Genomic DNA, 18,994 nt, shown 5'->3' with positions numbered 1-18,994 from the left:
TCATATTCAGAGTAGTGTAATACTTTTAAATATATGATCTCTTAAAACTTAATTTATTTATATCCTTTCATAGAACAGTGTGAATTTCACTTTAACAAAACAGGGTGGGATTAATAATTGTATGGATATGGGATATAGAAAATTTGAGGTACAAATCAGGAAATGAATAAAACTAATGCCAGAACAACAAATATCTGTGTATGTGTAGAGCAATTATTGTATAGTGGCATAAAAAATGGAAGAATAAGGGCAAAATAAGTAACTGGGGAAATAACTGAAGTACCAGATTTAAAAAATCACTTGTTTTCTTAAAAAAAATACTGATGGTCTTTACACATACTTGTTGGAACAATTAGTAACAGTTTAATGATAAGAAAGCAAAGTAATTATTAAATGCACCAAATTTTAAAGTTGCTAAAAATCTAAGTTAGTAGTTACTGATATTTAAATGGTGATAATATAAATATTGAAAATTCATTCAAAATTTAAACATCTAGAAGATAAATTTAAAAATTTGAATAGTGTTATAGATTTAAAATTTTCTATTCTAGAATAGGAAAACAGTATGTAAGTTCTAAAATTATGTAGCCTAATCGCATTCATTTGAAAATGATATAATAACAAAAAAAACAATTTTAACTATTGAAAGTTGTTATAATTGGACAGCAGAATAGGGGAGTAGGGATTTTTGCAACGGGTTTCTATTGTTTTCCCCTAAAGACTAAGATTTATTAAAAGAACTGTATGCAAAATTTATTATCATATCTAAAGTTAATAAATCTGAAGATGAATAAAAGGTCTGAACTACCTTTTTATAAAAATTCTTTAATGAATTGTTTTATTGGGAAAATTATAAAATTACAAATTATAAGATAAACCATGAAAGACGTTGAATAGTTTCTCCAATATTTACTGTCAAGAGTGTCACTAATTTCCAGTGATGTTATCCGGATTCTTTCAAGCTTCAAAATAAAATAAACTATTATTTTACTCAAAATATAGTAGTATTGGACTGGAATGCTACCTTGGTTCACTATGTGCTTGCCTGGAAAACTCAGAAACCCAGGTTTGATGCCTGTTAATGTATGCTGTGCTGGTCTCATGCCAAGCAAGCCACCAAAATTTGGGCATATTAGTGCACACATGTAATCCAAGCACTAGGCAGGCTGAGGTAGGTCACTACAAGCCCGAGTTGTATAGTGAGACCTTATACCCAACAAATAAATAAATATATGATAAAAGTGGCTTTGTATATATATATATATATATATATATGGTATAAAATGAGACAAATTGTAGAATTATCATTACTAATCCAGTATATCTGATATAAATATGAGAAAAACAATAAAATGTTAGTAAATTTTATTAATGAATAAACGAGGAAAATATCTAACAAATCAGTCGAATCCTATGTTAACAACAGAAACCTAGACTAGTCAAACTGATCTTATCATAAAAAATAATAGATGAGTTATAATTAGAATATCTCAAACCTACTCTACATATTTTCTTATTTTAATGAAGAACCACATGATTCTAGAGAGTTTTTAAGAAGGATATTTGATAAAGTTCAAAAATTTTTTAAATTAATTTTATTGACTAAAGAAATGGCTATGAGACAGTATCAAAACAGGTTAGTAGTACAGTTACAATAATTAATACATTACATATTATTGTCTTCAATGTAGTTATTTATAGAACAACATGCAGACATAACATCTTGTCTAAACACTATTAGTACAAATCTTTTTTCTCATTTAACTAAGAGAAAGTAGCTTTATATCCTATTTTGTATATACAAGATATATACATATTTTTTCACCTCAAAATGGTCCTTCATTTCTATCCCCCTTTTTTGCTTAGTTTTTTCAGAGATCGTTATTCAACTGCCATTGAAATATTGTAGGTGTATGAAATCAGCAAAATAATCCAATATAGTCCAAGAGACCATAATAGTAGTGGGTTATCTGTGGAACTGGCAATGTTGGAAGTTGTTGGCTTGAGCCCTTTATAGCTCAGCATATTAACAGGGCTTTACTTTTTAATCCTCGTGTTTATATTTTTCTGCTTGATGGTTAAGACAAGACAAAACAAGTCATATATTAAAAAATGTAACTTTTGTTTGTAACAAGCTCACTCAAATTCCCTGAGGATATACCCTGAAACCTTGTACAACAGTCTGTAGATCGTTTGTCAGTGTCAGCCACGTTGATTGATCCACAGCCATTGCTTGACAGGTTTGCTCTCTGTGAAAGCCTGAGGGAATTTATTCTCTCCACGCAACTCTCCTTAAGCATACTCTACATCGTGGGTCACTTTCTTCTGTGGCCCCATAATCTCCTTGATCAGAAAATTTGAGACATAACTGAGTTACATGATGTTACAGTACAGGTTCACCTATGTCCTGATTACTCACTGACCTTGAAAGCCTAGTGCCAAAATGTGGGCTATCCTTACAGTCCTTCTTTTTCTCTAATTTTTTTGGTCTGCAAACTTAAGTTGTTAAACCCCTAGAATAGAAGGTTAATGATATTATTACTCTACAACAAAATCAGTTAAGCTTAACCTCACTATCTGTCTGGATATCAAACAACTTAGACATAATACGGAACAGGTATTTTGCAAAGATCATTGATATGCTAGCCTTTAAATCCTGATAGAAAGTGAAAAAAAAAAAAACAATTGCACATTTTTAAACAGAAATTTAGAAATCTAACTATATACAACATTGTAGCAGGACAGTCCTAAGACATTTTTTTCTTGTCTCTTTATTTCTTTTATTACCATTTTCTTAAACAAACATTCACTTGAGAGAGAATATAGCAGTAATTGATATGACATTAGAAGCAGTACGCATTTATAAGACAAGAAAAACAGGCACCCCAACGATGCCCCTAGTATTATACATTGCAATCCTCAGTGTTCTTGCTTAGATCTCAGATATGAGCATATATAGTTAGGCATGGTGAGAATCCTATCAATTAACTGTTAGTTTCAAAAAGCTGATGGAGATTTTCAGGACCATTTCCTTAACTATCTTGTGTATAAAAATGTATGGTTTTTCCAATACTATGTTTTCTAGCTTTTCTCCTTGACCTCTCTTGGTTTTTATTCCTTAAGTTCTCACTTTCCATTTAGTTATGTTATAACTTTCAATTTTTATTTCTCCTTTGGGTACTTACACTAGAGAGACTATACAGTATTCACATATGTGGTATGGTTGATTTCACTTATGAGTATATCTTAAAGTTGCATCCACATATATATGAAGGCTTTGAGTTTATCATATTTTTAGAGCAAAGTAATACTCCATTGTATAAAAACGCCATATCATTTTCATCCATTACTCAGGTGATGTGAATTTTGGTTGTTTGCAAGATTTCACTATCACATATTGTGCTGCTATGAATATACATACACATATACCACTACAATATGATATTTTCAGTTCTTTTGAAAAATTCCCAGTAGAGAGATAGCTGAATTGAGTGGGATTTCCAGTTCTAGTTTTTAAGGAGTCTCCCCACTGATTTCCATACTGGTTGCATGAGTCTACATTCCCACCAGCAGTGAAGAAGGGCTCATTCTTCCCCACAGCCTCTCTAACACTTGTTGTTGGCTGATTTCTTTATGATAGTCATTCTTTCTTTGGTGATATGGTATTCCAGTGATGTTTTAATTTGCATTTCATAGATGGTTAATGATGTCGAGCATTTTTTTCATGTATATATTAGCTTTTACAATTTCTTCTTCTGAGAAATGTATTCTTCTAGGATGCCTATTTCTGGATTGGGTCTTTAAATCTTGGGGCCCTAATGTTTTTACTTCTTTATATATTTTAAAGAAAAGACCTTGGTCTGAGTGTTTATTAAGACTTTTTCCAAATTTATGGGTTGTCTTTTTACTCTGTTGGTTATTTCTTTAGATGTACAAAATCTTCTCAATAAGAGGAGGTCCAAGTTGTTAATTCCTTCAAGTATTACCCATACAGTATGACTTTTGTTCATGAACTCTTTGCCTACCCATATGTCTTCAAGATTTGTTCCCACGTTCTCTTTTAGGAAATTTAGTGGTTCTGTTTTGATGTTTGGATCCTTAATCCATCTTGATTTTAGTTTAGTTTATGGTGGTAGACCTAGGTCAAGTTTTATTTTTCAGCTTGTAGACAGTCATATTTTCCAGCACCATTTGTTAAAGAGGCCATCCTTATTCCAGGAAACATATTTGGCCCCATTGTTGAAGATAAAGTGGCTGAGTGTGTTTTTAGTTGCTTCTGCATCTTCTAATCTATTCCACTGATCCTCAGGTCTGTTTTATTTTTTCCCAATACCATACTGATTTTATCACAGTAGCTTTGTAGTATAATTTCAAGTCAGGAATTGCAATACCTTCTGCTTTGTATTTGTTGCCCAGGATTGCCTTCGCAGTTCTAGGTCTTTTCTGGTTCCAAATAAATTTTACAAATGAGTTCTGTAGGTATCTGAGGTAGCTTGGTGGTATTTTGATAGTGATTTCCTTAAGTCTGTACAACAATTTTGGGAGCATAGCCATTTTCACAATGTTGGTTCTTCCTACCCAGGAGCAGGGAATATCTTTCCATTTTCTGAAATCCTCTATGATCTCTTTTTTCAGAGTACTGTAGTTTTCATTGGCTAGATCTTTTACTTCTTTAGTTAGATTAATTCATAAGTGTTTCATTTTCTGAAGTGGTACTGGAAAAGGTATTGTTGCTCTAATTTCCCTCTCAGTGGGTTTGTTATCTTTGTAGAGGAACGCGATTGACTTTTTGGTACTGAATTTGTATCCTGCTACGCTACTGAATGTGTTTACTAATTTTAGTATAATTATTACAGAACTGTATTGAATAGGAGTGGCGACAAAGGACATCCTTATCTTCTACCAGATCTGAGACTAAAGTTTTCAGTTTTTCCCCATTTAGAATAATGTTAGTCATTGGGTTGTCAGAGATGGCTTTTATCAGATTGAGATGGAAGCCATCTACTCCAATTTTGTGTAGGACCTTGAACATAAATGAGTGTTGAACTTTGTCAAAAGTCTATGCTGCATCAATTGAGATGATCATGTGGTTCTTGGATTTGGCTCTATTTACATAGTGTATTACATTTATAGATTTGCGTATATTGAACCATCCTTGCATCACTGGGATGAATCTTACCTGGTCATGGTGTATAATCTTCTTGATGATTTGCTGTATTCTATTTTCTAGGATTTTATTTAGGATTTTTGCATCTATGTTCATGAAGGAGCCTGGCATGTATTTTTCTTTTTTAGTTGCATCTTTCCCTGGCTTTGCTATCAGTTTAATACTTGCTTCCAGGAATTATTTTGGGAGGCTTGCTTCCTTTTCAATTTCATTGAATAATTTGCAGAGTATTTATATAGTCTACAAATTTCTTGTAGAATTCATCTGTGAGGGGCTAGGGATATGGTGGAGTAGAATTAGTGCTTCCCTGGCACGTGCAAGAACCAGAGTTCAATTCAAAAAAAAAAAAGAATTCAGCTGTGAATCCATCAGAACTTGGACTTTTCTTTGGCAGTAGGTGTTTTTTTTTTATTACATTTTGTATGTCATTGGCTGTTACTGGATTATTGATAGTTTTTATATCTTCTTGGTTCAGTTTTAGTAATTTGTACCTTTCTAGGAATCTGTCCATTTCTCCTGTATCTTACATTCTGTGAGATTAAAGATTCTCAAATTAGCTATTGATGATCTTCTGAATTTCAATTGGGTCTGTGGTAATTTCACCATTTTTATTCCTCATTGCTTGTTTTTGAGTTTCTTCATTCCCATTTTTGATGAGGTTACCTAGGGGCTTATGAATTCTATGTAATCTTTCCAAGAACCAGCTTTTTTATTTAATTCTTTGAATTGTTTTCTTTGTCTCAACTGTTTAATTTCTGCTCTAATTTTTATAATTACCACTTATCTTTGTGCTTTGGATTTGGTTTGTTCTTTTTTTTTTTCTAGATGTTTGAAGTGCAACATTAAGGTATTTATTTGCTCCCCTTCTGTTTTCCTAATGTGTTGTTCACACCTCTAAATTTCCCTTGGAGAACTTCTTTCATTTCATCCAATAATCTCCGATAAATTGTGCTTTAATTTTCATTGAATTGCAGACATTGCTTAATTTCATTTGTAACCCATTGCTAGCAGAGGAGGGTGTTGTTTAATTTGAATAAATAGGGTTTTTTTTCTGGTTTCTTTTGTCATTTATTTCCAGTTTCATTGCACTGTGGTCGGATAATATGCATGGGATAATTTCTGTTTTCCTACACATACTTACGCATGACCTATGGACCAGTATGTGGTCTATTTTAGAAAATGTCCCATGTGCAGCTGTACAAAATGTGTATTAAGCTATGGCTGGGTGGAAAACTCTGTATATGCCCACTACGTCCATTTGTTCCATATTCTAGTTCTGTTCTGCTATTTTCTTGCTAATTATTTGTCTGGTTAACCTAACTTTTTGGGAGAAAGGGGGGTGTCAATTTCACCTGTTAAATTGTGGTATTGGATATTAGATTTTTCTTGTCCTTAAGATTTGTTTTATATAGTTGTGTTTGGTGCATACTTATTTATGAGTGTTACCCCTTCCTCTTGGTTTTTTCCCCTAAGCAGTATGTAGTGGCCTTCTTTATTTCATTTGATCATTCTTGGTTTGTAGTTGAGACTGTCTGTGAAAAAGCATTATTACACCTGCCTTTTTCTGAGGTGGTGGGGCATGTAGTATTGCTTTCCATCTTTTGACTTTCAGCCTATGTATTTCTTTATGAGTTAAATGTGTTTCTTTCATTTACCAGATTGTTGTATTTTGTTTCCTAATCCACTGTGCCAGGCTATTTCTTTTAATTGGTGAATTGAGTCCATTTACATTGATGATTATGGGTTTTTTTTTGGGGGGGGATTGTGAAACTGGGGATTAAACTCATGCTCTTGTGCTTTACAGAGAAGTGATTATTCTACTGTGCCATCTCCTTTGATGGTTATAATTGAGATGTATTGACTTGTGATTGACATGTTATTTACCTGCTATTGTTTGTCTCTTTTTCTCCTGTTTAATTCTTCTCCCTACTTGCAGCTTTCTTTGTGTTCTCCTTCATAAATTTCTTATCACTTTGGTCCCTCTCTAGAATATATTTTGGTAGATTTTGTAGGGTTGACTTTGTCGTTATGAAATTCTTTAGCTGTTTTTTGTCATGGAAGTATTTCACTTCTCCATCAAAATTGAAAGAATTTTACAGGGTATAGTAGTCTGGGATGGAACTTGTTTACATAGAGGACTTGAAGTACTCTCCTCCATGCTCTTCTTGACTTCATGGTTTGTGAAGACGAGTCTGCTGTTATTCTTGTTGCTTTTCCTTTAAATGTGATATGTTTATTTTCTCTAGTGGTTTTTAACATATTGTTCTTGTGCTGGATTTCTTGGATCTTGACTATTATATGTCTGGGTGTGTCTTTAATTGTGTTGATGCTATTTGGAGCTCTGTATGATTCAGTGAACAGAATGTCAGACTGTTTCCCCATATTTGGGAAATTTTCTGCTATTACTTTTTTCCATATTCTTTCTTTTTTTTGAGAGTCATAGCAGTGATGTTTAATTAACAAATTTCTTGGAGTTCCAAACATTATGTATTTTTTTCCTAATTATTCCCATTGACAACCATTTTGGATTTCAGATATGTTAGCCATTTTCTTGCTTCTTACAGGTTTAAATAAAAAAGTCTCAGTAAATGTTTCACTGAAGGTGTGGGGTCCTCCTGAAGCTAGAAATGTTACCTAAAGAGTTATAAGACATTATTTAAGACATCAGAAGATTAACCAAATCCTTACAATGAGTGAAGAAAATCTGGGAAAAAAAGCTGAGGGAGGATTTCAGTCCCTATTCAGCTGGATCCAAGGCAGAATGACAGATGCCACAGACCAGCTGTTCATGGCATCAGCAAAGAGCAATGAGCAAAGGGAGGGGCGACAGCTCAGGCAGCTAACAAGCTTATCTCCTCTTCTCACATTATAATGCAGATTACCTGTTCCATAGTGTGTGCAGTGCCCACATGTACAATAATCAATCACAAACTCCAGAAGCCACGCATGACTGCATGAGGCTTTGGAGAAGAACCTATACACAAATCATAACTGGCTGTGTGAAGAAAAGGAAAAAAAATTACATTTTGGTGGATATGTGAAAAGTACAACCACTATGGAAATCAGTATAGAGATTTCTCCTAAATGTAGTAATAGAAATCACAGATGGCTAAGCTATTCTCCATCTAGATGTTTCCCTAGTGGGGTTAAAGTCACCACATTATATTGACACATGCATACCTAAGTTTACAGAAGCACAATTCATAACAGGTCTTGTGAGTGTCCTGTAAAAAAGAATGGTATTTATTCATAATCGAATACTCCACTTATATAAAAAGGAATATTTGAAGTTATTTGATGGAAAATGCATTCATCTTGAGACAATAATACTAAGTGAAACAAAGAAAGAGTACTACCTTGAATGTTGCATAGCTTGTTTTATATGAGAAACTCAAAATGTAAACCATTTGAAAAGGAAAACAAAGTATGTATAATAGGATATATGAACTCAGATTTTTTTTCAATGGAGAGGGCATCAAGAGATGGTGTAATGCACATGTATCATCTCCCAATGATGAATGTAATTATTATGTACTGCAAATGTGAACTAACAATTTTAAGTTGTAGTGTTAAAATTCCTTAATAACAAAAATTTAGTATCCTGAATTTTATACAATCTACAATAAACATATATTTTCCATCTGTGAAATTGTGAGGAAAACAAAAGAAGTTTGTATTACTTTTATTGTTACACTTCAAAATGTAATTATAAAAAATGTAATTATTACAGATATGGTTTGGGATAAGTGTTTAGTTTAGATGGGCAATGTATTATATTGCATATGTATAGAGTTCATTATTATCTTCAGTTTGAAGCCTCAATACATAATCTTCGTAGATATTTTTACTAATATATGCAAGGATCCTACAATGGAGTTTGGAGAGAGAATATGTAAGAGATAGTAAAGGCAGATAGCTTAAAGTATAAGACCTAACAACAAAATTGTATAGGAAGTGAAATGCTGATTTTCAGATAAAAATTTAAAAATTTATGAATTGGAGGTTATGCCAGATGATGAAGCCTTCTGCTAAGATATAAGTAGATTTATTTGGGAAAATATGATGAATGTAGTTTTAGCATAGCATATAAATAGGATATCTTTGAGAATTTGCCAGCTGAAGAAATATGATCTTGGACCTTCATATAATTATTTGTATTTTAGCTACTTATTTTGGATATATGTTGTTATATATACATATACAAGAGTGAATACAATTTACTGTCAATATTCTCACTTAGCATATATTTGCTATATTAAAAGAAGAAGATAGAAAAGCATTCCCAACAGAAAGCAAAAAAGAAAGATATTTGCAGAGCAGGGTGAAGCATGGCTGTAATCCCAGCTCCACTGGGAGGCTGAAGCATAAGGATTCAGCTTTGAACCAAACTTGAATAATTTATTGACTTACTTAATTCAAAATGAGGTAAAATGAAAGGGTAAAATATGTAGCTTAGTGATGTGCTACTGGAGTAGACCTCTAGGAGAGAGAGAGAGAGAGAGAGAGAGAGAGAGAGAGAGAGAGAGAGAGACAGAGACAGAGAGAGACAAAGAGAGACAGAGAAAGATTGAAGAAATAGAGAAAAGCCACCCCTAGCCCAGGACAAGTGAGTGTGTGGGAGAGCTTCTGGCTACCCTGCGCCCACGGGACCTATCCAGTACAAACCCAGGCGCAGCGTGAGTGACATCCTCTCCTGCTCCTTTGGAACCCCACCACCACCACTCTGCAACCCATCCCCACGCCCATCAAGGGAGTAAGAACTTCTGCCACATTATCCAGACCCCCAGATCCAGCCTAAGCACAGGCCCGGTGAATGTGTGGGAGAGCTTCTGACAACCCTGCTCCCATGGCACCTATCCAGTCCAAACACAAGCATGCAGTGTGAGATATTCTTCCGAGCCCCATGGACCTCACCACTACTCTGAAGCCCACCGCCCCTCGCGCGATGAGAGTGAGAGGTTCTGACACTTTCTCCGGAACCCCAGATCCAGCCATAGCCGAGGCCCAGGGAGTGTATGGGAGAGATTCCCCTCTCCCCTACTCTCCATTATCCCTTTAAGACTCAGCTCATGCCTGGCATACAGGTCAGGGGTGAAATTCTGCAGCTTCAGTCCATGCAGATACAGTAGAGGACAGAACCACCCAGCTAGTCCAGGAGCAGAACAACTCCCCAGAAAGACAAAGAAGGTATACTCCAAGGGCTGCAGCAGGAAGGAGCTGAGCACAACAGCCAGACCCAAGCCAGGCACAACTGAATAAATTCAAACTTTGTAGATCTGCTCCTGAATTTAAACTTAGGTACTAAGGTTAAAACTGCACCAACAATCTATAACAAAGGTCAGAATACAGTGCTATACAAAATGAGAATGAGAAGGATCAAAATGTAATCTCAGACCACAGGCCCACACATACCAAGTGCAGAGGACACTAGCACAGAACAAATTGTGAATCACACAACTGAGATCAATGAATCAAGAGCATCTGAAATGAAGAAAAAACTGAAGAACTGTGTAGAGGAACACAGACCAGAAATTAATAAAACAAATCCCTGAATTAATAGCATCAGCAGTAAAAAAATCAAAGGCAGATGCATATGGAGGAAACCCAGGGCCTACCCAGAACAAATGCAAATGACACTAGCTCAGCTGAAATGTATAAATTAATAGCATTGAAAGTAAATAAGCAACAACAGAAAGGCATAGAGTAAATCAGAACAGAATTAATTTCTGAACTAAAAAAAGAAATCTCTGAAATCATAGCACCTCAGGTAAAGAATCAAATACAGAAACATAAGGAGGAAATCAAATATGAAAAAAACCTGCAATAAAGGAATTAATAACTGCTTCTAAAGAAGACATGATAAAAAAGAGAATAGAAAAATAGCAGATTCCTTCAAAGAGCAATACAGGAAAGAAATAGATCTCTTGAAGCAGAGTCGAAGAGATACAGAGGAAGTTAAAACCTCAATCACAACTTGGAAAAATTTTTGAGTGAAAGTGAAGTCAGAGTTTCAGATCTTGAAGACGCTAGTGTAGCAAGGGAAAAGGTAAGAAAAGATATCTTATAAACAAGTAATATGAAGGAAAAAATAATTCATCACTTGCATTATGATGCAAAGATGAACAGTGTGAGACAAACAGGTATCAATGAGAAAGAAGGAGTCAAAGAAGGAGTCAATACAAAAGACATTAAAAAAATATGGGGAGAAGCAATAGATAAAAACTTCTCAAATATGAAGAAACAATGTGATGTCCAGGTAACCAAAGCATACAGAAAGCCAAGGAACTTCAAACCAATTAATAACACAACAAGACATATAATAGTCATCATCCCAGAAACTCAGAACAAGAAAAACATACTGAAAGCCATGAGAGAAAATAAGCAGATCACATTGAAAAGAAAGCCCATTAGAATTATGGCTATTTCTTCATAAAACAGGAAGGCAAGAAGAGCATGGAGGAGAGTACTTCAAGTCCTCTATGAAAACAAATTCAAGTAAAAACTACTATACCCTGAAAAACTCTCTTTCAAGTTTGATGGAGAAGTGAAATACTTCCAAAAACAAGAATAACTAAATAAAGTCACAATAAGAAAGCCAACCCTACACAGGCTCCTGAAAGTTGTTCTAGAGAGGGATGAAAATGATCAGAACTCCACGAATGAGATCAGAAGCAACCAACTAAATAGGGCAAACCATTAAACACAGGAGAAAAAGGAGTAAAAAAACAGCAGGCAAATACCATGTCAGTCATAAGTCAAAGCATCTAAATTATAACTACCACAGTAAATGGACTCAGTTCACCAATTAAGAGCAATAGACTAGCACATTGATTAGGAATACAACATTATGATGAATACAAGAAACACAATTAACTCATAAAGAAATTAATAGGCTGAAAGTCAAAGGATGAAAAACAATACTAGAAGCCCCACCACATCAGAAAAAGCAGGGATAGCAATCCTGTCATCGGACAGTCTCAACTTCAAACCAAGAATGAGTAAGCAAAATAAAGAAGGCCACTATATACTGGTTAGGGGAAAATTCAAGAGCAAGAGGTAACACTCATAAATATGATTGCACAAAACACAGGAGCATACTGCAGTATAAAACAAATTATAATGGAGAGGCAAAATCCAATATCCAATAACACCATCTTAACAGACCTTAACACACACTTATCCCAAAAAAGATAGGACAGCCAGACAAAAAATTAGCAAAGAAGTAACAGAACTCAACCAGAGCTTGAAACAAATTGACTTAATGGACATATACAGAGTGTTCCAACCAAACAGAGCCGAATACACATTTTTGTCAGGTGCACATGGGTCATTTTCTAAAATAGACCACATACTGGTCCATAGGTCATGCTTAAGTATATGCAAGAAACAGAAATTATCCCATGCATATTATCTGACCACAGTGTAATGAAACTGGAAATAAATGAAAAACCAAACCAGAAAACCCCCTACATACATGGAAATTGAACAACACCTTACTCAGCAACCAATGGGTAACACAAGAAATTAAATAAAAAATTCAACAATATCTACAGTTCAATGAAAATTCATGAACAATAGGAATTTCTGGGATAAGATCAAAGCAACTCTCAGTGGGCAAATTCTAGCTGTGAACTCACACATTAGGAAAACAAATGGGAAGAAATGAACACCATAAAATTGCACCTCCAACAACTAGAAAAGGAAGAGCAAACCAAACCCAGAGCACAAAGACGGGAAGAAATCATAAAAAGTACAGTAGAAATTAATTCAATTGAGATGAAGAAAGCAGTTCAGAGAATTAATGAATCAAAAAGCTAGTTCTTGGAAAGATTAAATAAAATTGATAGTCCCTAGCTAACCTCATCAAAAAAAGGAAAGAAAAAATTCAAATACAAGTAATAAGGAAAGAAAAGGGTGGAATCACCAAAGACCCTGTGGAAATTCAGAAGATTATCAACAGATACTTTGACAATCTTTACTCTAATAGAATAGAAGACAAAGAACAGATTTCTAGAAACGTACAAATTAAAAAACTAAATCAAGACGATATAACCAATCTCAATAGCCCAATAACAGACAATGAAATACAAGAAGTAAAAGAAAAGCCTACCGACAAAGAAAATTCCAGGTCTGGATGGATTCACAGCTGAATTCTACAAGAAATTTACAGAAGATATAGTTCCTATACTCCTCAAACGCTTCAATGAAGTCGAAGTGGAAGCAATCCTCCTAAAATCATTCCTGGAGGCAAGAATTATATTGATATGAAAACCAGGGAAAGACCCAACAAAAAAAGAGAACCACAGGCCAATCTCCCTCATGAACATAGATGCAAAAATTCTCAATAAAATCCTAGCAAATAGAATACAGTAAATCATCAAGTAGATCATACATCATGACAAGTTAAAATTTATGCCAGGGATGAAAGGATCATTAATATTAAAAAATCTATAAATGTAATACACTACATCAATAGGAGAAAATTTAAAACCACATGATCAGACCTAGTCCTACCCAGGCACAGTGAGTGTGTGGGAGAGCTTCCGATTACCCTGCGCTGGCAGGACCTACTAATCCCAGCCAGGCACAGGGTAGGTGAGACCCTCTTCCACCCCCTTGGGATGGCCCCAAATCTCTACAGCACATCCCCCACCCGGCCCGCTGAGTAGGAATTTCTGCCGCGTTCCAGGGACCATGAAACACAGTCCCAGCACAGGCAAGGTGAGTGTGTGGGAGAGCTTCTGGGTAAACTGTACTGGCATGACCTACCGGCCCCTGTGCAGGTGTAGAGTGAGTGATACCCACATTCACCCTCTGGGGACCAAGCCAATAACTCCATACTATCCCACCACACCCTACCCACAGAGTTGGAATTTCTGGGCCAGTCTGGGAACACCCAAATCCAGTCCTAGTCCAGGAACAGTGACTGTGTGAGACAGCTGCCTCTCCCAACTATTCCAACTCGTCCTCTCCAGACTCAGCTCAGGTCTAGCATACAGGCCTGGGGTGAAAACCTGCAGTTGAAATCCATGCAGAGAGTGTAGGGAACAGAACAACCCAGCTAGTCCAGCAGCAGAACATCTTGCCAGAAGGGCACATCAGGTTCACCCCCAAGGGCAGCAGCAAGAAGGAGATGAGCACAGCAGTCAGAGCCAATCCAGCCACATCTGGATAAATCCAAATTTTGTAGAGCTGCACCTGAACTTCCGTAGGAGCTAAGGTTATAACTGCAACAAAGATCTACAACAAAGGTCAGAAGACGGTGCTACACAAAATGACGAGAAGGAACAAAATTCAATCTCAGAACACAAACCCACCCATATCAAGTGCAGCGGACACTAACACAGAACACATTGGGAATCACACAGCTGAAAGCAATGAAACAACGGCTTCTGAAATAAAGAAAGAGCTGCAGAAAGGTATAGAGGAAATCAGATTGGAAAAGAAAAAAGAAATCCCTGAATTAATAACATCTGCAGTAAAGAATCAAATGCAGAAAAATATGAAGGAAACCCAATGTCCAACCAGAACAAGTGCAAAGGACACTAGTTCAGCTCAAATGTATGAATTACTAGCGTCAATAAAAGAACTCAGAGAGGAATTCTTTTCTACTAGCTCAGCTCAAATGTATGAATTAATAGCATCTGTAGTAAATAAGCAACAGCATAAAGTTATAGAAGAAGTCAGAGTGGAAATCTTTTCTGAAATAAAGAAAGAATTCTCAGAACTCATAGCATCTGAAGTAAAGAATCAACTACAGAAACACAGGGAGGAAACCCAATCTGAAAAAACACTACAGTAAAAGAATTTATGACTGTTTCTGAGGAAGATATTGATAAAATAATAGAGGAGATTAGAAAAATGATGGATTCTTTGAATGAGCAATGCAGGAAAGAAATAGATCACATGACGTACAGTCAAAGAGATATAGAGAAAATTAAAATCTCAATCACAAGCCTGCAAACTGTTTAAGTGAAAGTGAAGACAGAGTTTCAGATCTTGAAGACGCTGGTGCAGCTAGTGAAAAGGTAATAAAGGATCTCTTAAAAACAACTAAGATGCAGGAAAGAATAATCCATCACCTGCAAAATGATGAAAAAAATGAACAATGTGAGATTAATAGGCATCAATGAGAAAGAAAGAGTATATACAAGTGACATTTAAAAAATATGGGCAAAAGTAATAGCAGAAAATATCCCAAATATGAGGAAACAATCTGACATTCAGGTAACTGAAGCATACAGAATGCCAAGTAACCTCAACCCAATGAAAAACCCACCAAGACATATAATAGTCAAGATCCCAAGAATTCAGCACAAGAATAATACACTGAAAGCTGCTAGAGAAAAGAAGCAGATCACATTCAAAGAAAAACACATAAGAATTATGGCCGACTTGTCTTCACACACCATGAAGGCAAGAAGAGCATGGAACAGTATGCTTACAGTCCTCTATGAAAACAAATTCCAGCCCAGAATACTATACCCTGCAAAACTCTCTTTCAAGTATGATGGAAAGTGAAATGCTTTTTTGACAAAGAACAGCTAAAGGAGCTCATGATGACACAGCCAACCCTACACAGGCTAATGAAAGATGTTCTAGAGAGGGACCAAAAGGATCAGAGCACCACGAATGAGATCAGAAGCAACCAACGAAGTAGGGCAAGCAATTAAACACAGGAGAAAAAGAAGTAAATGACAACAGGTAAATAACATGTCAATGATAAATCAATACAGCTCAAATCTAACCATCAATGTAAATGGACTCAATTCACCAATTAAGAGAAATAGACTGGCACGGTGGATTAGAAATAAAATCCAACAATATGCTGTATACAAGAAACACATTTAACTCATAAAGACATTCATAGACTGAAAGTCAAAGGATGGAACACAATACTACATACCCCAGCACCTCAGAAAAAAGCAGGGGTAGCAATGCTATTCTCAGACAGTCTCAACTTCAAAATAACAATGATCAAGCAAAATAAAGAAGGCACTATATACTGGTTAGGGGAAAAGTTCAAGAGAAAGAGGTAACACTCATATATATGCATTCACTAAACACAGGAGCAGCCAACTATATAAAGCAAATCTTAATTGACATGGAAAATCAAATATCCAATATCACAATTTTAACAGGAGAACTTAACTCCCCATTATCCCCAAAAGAGAGGTCAACCGCACAAAAACATAGCAAAGAAATAACAGAACTGAACCAGAGCTTAAAACAAATGGATGTGGTGGACATATACAGAGTGTTCCACACAAATACAGGTAAACACACATTTTTCTCAGCTGCACAGGGGGCATTTTCTAAAATAGACACATACTGGTCCACAGGTCATGCTTAAGTGTAAGTAAGAAAACAGAAATTATCCCATGCACATTATCTGACCACAGTGCAATGAAACAGAAAATAAATGACAAAAGAAACCGGAAAAAAAAACTTGAAATGCATGGAAAATAAATGACACCCTATTCAACAAACAATGGGTCCCAGATGAAATTAAACAAGTAATTCAACAATATCTACAATTAAATGAAAGTTCAAGCAAAACTTATAAGAATTTATGGGATAAGATGAAAGCAGTTCTCAGAGATAAATTCATAGCTGTTGAAACAAACATTAGGAAAACAGAACTAGAACAAATAAATACCTAAATACTTCACCTTCAATAACTAGAAAAGAAAGAGCAAACCAAAACCAGAGCCCAAAAACGGGAAGAAATCATAAAGATTAGAGCAGAAAATTAATTCAATTGAGGCAAAGAAAACAATTCAAAGAATTAAAAAAGGAAGAGCTAGTTCTTCAAAAGATTAAATAAAATCAGAAAGCCCCTAGGTAACTTCACCAAAAAGAGGAAAGAAAAAATTAAAATAGAAGCAATAAGGAATGAATAGGGTGAAATTACCATAGAACCAGTGGAAATTCAGAAGATTATCAATAACTACTTTGAGAATCTTTACTCTCACGGAATAGAAGACACAGAAGAAATGGACACATTCCTAGAAAGGTACAAATTGCCACAACTGATTCAACAGTATACAACCACTCTCAATAGCCCAATAACAGCCAAGGAAATATGAGATGTAATTAAAAACCTACCGACAAAGAAAACTCCAGGTCCAGATTGAGTCACAGCTGAATTCTACAAGAAATTTACAGAAGATGTAGTCCCTATATTCCTCAAACTCTTCCATGAAATTGAAAAGGAAGCAATCCTCCCAAAATCATTCCTGGAAGCAAGTATTATACAAATACCAAAACCAGGGGAGATGCAACTAAGAAAGAGAACTACAGGCCGATCTCCCTCATAAACATAGATGCCAAAATCCTCAATAAAATATTAGCAAACAGAATAGAGCAAATCATCAAGAAGATCATACATCATGACCAGGTAGGATTCATCCCAGGGATGCAAGGATAGTTCACTATTCAAAAATCTATAAATGTAATACACTATATCAATAGAGCGAAAACTAAAAACCATATGATCATCTAGATTGATGCGGAAAAGTCTTTTGACAAAGTCCAAAACTCATTCATGTTCAAAGTCATACAGAAAATTGGAACAATTGGCCTCTACTTCCATCTGGTAAAAGCCCTTTATGAAAACCCAGCTGCTAACATAATCCTAAATGGGGAAAAACTGAAATCTTTTACTCTTAGATCTGGTACATGACAAGGATGTCCTCTCCCCCCACTACTACTCAATATAGTTCTGGAATCATTAGGTACAGCCATGAGAAAAGAGAAAAAAATAAAAAAAAAGAATAGGTAAAGAAGAAGTTAAATTATCCTTAATTGTAGATTACATGATGCTTTACTACAAAGACCCAAAAACTCCATCAAGATGCTACTAGAATTGATACAGAAATTCAGTAGCATAGCAGGTTATAAAGTAAATACACAAAAGTCAGTAGCATTCCTCTACACAGACAACAAACACACTGAGAGGGACAGTACAGAAACAATAACTTTTAAAACAGCACCGAGGAAAGTGAAATTCCTTGGAATAAATCTAACTAAAGAAGTCAAAGATCTTTTCAAGAAAATTACAGTACTCTGAAAAAAGAGATCATAGTGGATTTCAGAAAATGGAAAGGTATTCCATGCCCCTGGATAGGAAGAACCAACATTGTGAAGACGGTTATACTCCCAAAATTGCTGTACAGATTTAATGCAATCCCTATCAGACTACCACTGACATACCTCACAAACATAGAGAAATCATTCCTAAAATTTACTTGGAACCAGAAAGACCTAGATTAGCAAAGGAAATCCTCGGCAATAAGGACAAGGCATGAGACATTACAATTCCTAACTTGAAATTATACTACAAGGCTACTGTGATAAAATCAGCATGGTACTGGAATCAAAATAGACCTGAGGATCAATGTGTTATATTAGAGAATGCTGAAGCCCCTATGAACACACTCAGCCACCTTATCATTGAAAAAGGGGCCAAACATACTCACTGGAAGAAATATAGTCTCTTTAAGAAATGGTGCTGCAAAAACTGGCTCTGTACATGCCGAAAAATAAAACTTTACCCAGTTTTATCACCATGCACTAAACTAAAGTCAAAATGCATTAAAGATCTAAACATTAAAGCAGAGACACTAAATCTCCTGGCAGAGAAATTAGGAGGAACTCTTGAAGACACAGGGGTAGGCAAAGAGTTCATGGACAGAAATCAAATCGCACGGGAAACACTTGAAGAATTAACAACTGAGACACGCTCTTATTGGGAAGTTTTTCATGTCAAAAGAAATTACCAACAAAGTGAAAAGGCAATCCACATATTTGGAAAAATTCATGAGA

This window comes from Octodon degus, unplaced genomic scaffold, assembly GCF_000260255.1.
Source record: "Octodon degus isolate 3935 unplaced genomic scaffold, OctDeg1.0 scaffold00224, whole genome shotgun sequence".
Classification (NCBI taxonomy): Eukaryota; Metazoa; Chordata; class Mammalia; order Rodentia; family Octodontidae; genus Octodon; species Octodon degus.
This window is presented reverse-complemented; position numbering follows the sequence as displayed.